The 2,520-nt window shown below is 43.8% G+C and overlaps 1 pseudogene; it reads left to right on the top strand.

Annotated features, from left to right (window-relative positions):
• The first annotated feature begins 207 nt into the window (after positions 1-207).
• On the top strand, positions 208-1,542 carry LOC147429301 (uncharacterized; annotated as a pseudogene).
• The last annotated feature ends 978 nt before the right edge of the window (positions 1,543-2,520 follow it).

The raw sequence follows: 2,520 nt of genomic DNA, 5'->3' as shown, positions 1-2,520 counted from the left end.
TCAGTCTCCATCGCACTCGGAGCGCAGTGCTTTTACAAATCCATACAAATTCAACGAAATCTCTCTACATAGGAATCCCTCCCCCTTTATGAGTCCTCTCTCTCTCTCTCTCTCTCTCTCTCTCTCTCTCTCTCTCTCTCTCTCTCTCTCTTTCTCTCTCTACTTGTCCATGTTTTCTTCTCCATTCATTCAATATTAAGATTAAATGTTCGTGTGTTTAATGCAGATATGGATGATGATGAGTTTCTTTCTTCTTTGTCACCCCAGCAGAGGTAGTGGTACATGGAGCATGATCTCTCTGAAGCACCATCACGCATTCCTACTCCTTTAGCGTCTCCCTCTGTTTCGCAGCATTCAGCACGCTCCAAAGCTTCGGTGTCGACGAGACGATCTTCACACTCGTCTAGGCACCGATGCTCTAGTGGTGGCAGTGGTGGTGGCGATTGTTGTGGGGATGCCACCACCGATGCCTCGACACCGCCTCGTGTTCGACGAGGCTCTTTACCCTCCCCTTCTTTGCCCGCCTCCACACCAGCCACGGCATCGCCATCTACACCAGGTTTTGCGCAGCTGATGACCATTCCTAGCAGCTACACACCAATACCTAATCCTCCAAGAGTCACCCTAGTCGACACTCCTCGCTTCGTGGCCCAGACTCCAGTGGAGACACCTAACGTCCGTACCCCCATTGACACGCCGCTAGAGACCCCTGCCAGGACACCCAGGTTTACGTGTCACCGGCAAGAGGGCTTGCCTTACTCCGTCGATTTCACTGGCAACATCATCTTGGATGATGAAGGCAAGAAGGTGATCTCGCGCATGCGCGGTCTTTGCTCTCAGGTGTTTAGACACTACATACTAAACACCTAGAGTGAAGTACCAAGTGATTTAGAAGACAAAGTCATCAGCATGCTGCATGACGAGTTTCCCGTTTCAACACGGAATGACCGCTTTAATGAAGACCTGATGAAGGTTCAAATGCGCGAATATTGCAAGCACAAGCGTTCCTAAGTGCAAAAAGCAATTAAGCATGGGTGGAACAGACCAGATTGGCTGGCCAAAGAAGATTGGAAGAATGCGAAGAAAGCAGAGCGCGAGAATCTTGACAAGTGGAAGCAACAAAAGGAGGCAGCCAAAGCGTGAGTAGAGGCAGGGAGCTCGCACCACTTGGGGAGCGGCGGGTGGGCATCATTTGAGGCCGATTTTGTAAGTGTTTTTGCATTGCTATTTAGGTTTGATAGTTTAGGGTTTAGGGATTTTTAAATTCTAACATAATGGATTATTTGTATGTTTTGACAGTGGTCAATGATAGGACGTGACTCCACACCGTACGAACGCGAGTACATAGGCAGGAAGGGCTTGAACGCCCTGAAGGACATTCTGAGTTCTCGCGGCGGCATGGTTAGTATTAGGGTTTACTCTTTTCTATTTGTTGTATTGTTTTGTAAATTATATGTTTATATTTATAGAAAGCTGTCTTATTGTTTTTTTTTCTAGAATCCAACAGATACGCCGCTTGGACGCGATGAGACGTCTGATTAGACGACGTCAGTCTAGCCGTAGCTAAGATAGCATTAGTTTCCTTTTGTCATAGCATATGTATCATGAGATGACGTTTATACGTCTTTTTGTGACTATTGGAAAACCATGTATATTTTTTCAATAATGACAATGGTGTTGTAACTAATACATTTGCAAAGTTTAACAATCAAGTGATTTTGCCTATGATGTGTACAATTGTCATTGATTTACTTTCATCAATATTCTATAACGATGCATATAGCAACGGTCATAGCGATGCTCATAGCGACGTTCCCGTATCGACGCTGCTAGCGATGGTCTTAGCAACGTTGGGGAGTATAAAAACCCAATGTATTTCCATCGTTAACAGTGTCACAAGTGCACACAACCTCTTGTAGTGTTTGTAATTAGAGAAGCTCTTCTTGATTAATCTAATCTCTACTTTCTTCATTAGTCTTAATTCTCTTATATTCCATTATGTCATGAAGTAGTTTCACCTTCTCATTATTCTAGATTTGAGTGTGTGGTGATGACGTCTTGCTTGTTGACCACTCCTATCATTCTATGAGTACTCAGTTGTGATATTTAACATCTCTAATTAGGTTGATTAAGTGGATTCTTAATCTTGTGATTAAAGTATATGCCCTATTGTTTGCTCATGTGCAGATGGATTTAATGAGACTCAAACACCATTCACCCTTGTGTGTGTAGCTTTTGATTAAGTACCTTGATTGGCATGTGGTGATTGAAGAGGCCAACACCAATGCAATTAGTGTGTGCTTGTCAAGAGAGTGCTTTGAGATTCAAATCTATGGCAAGTTGGACTTTGGTGGGCTTAATGTGTGTAGGTGATGCTTGATTGATGATTATGGTGTGATTAGAGTTAATGATTCATGGCTAATCTCTACTGCATTGGAAGAGCATTCTCTTGAATCCTCTCATTCAATACATCCAATGATGCTCATGTCTCCAAGCTCTAGCCGGGTTGCCGATCCAATG

Source organism: Adiantum capillus-veneris, chromosome 22, assembly GCF_014529385.1.
Source record: "Adiantum capillus-veneris isolate H3 chromosome 22, ASM1452938v2, whole genome shotgun sequence".
In the NCBI taxonomy this organism is placed as follows: Eukaryota; Viridiplantae; Streptophyta; class Polypodiopsida; order Polypodiales; family Pteridaceae; genus Adiantum; species Adiantum capillus-veneris.
This window is presented reverse-complemented; position numbering and strand designations above follow the sequence as displayed.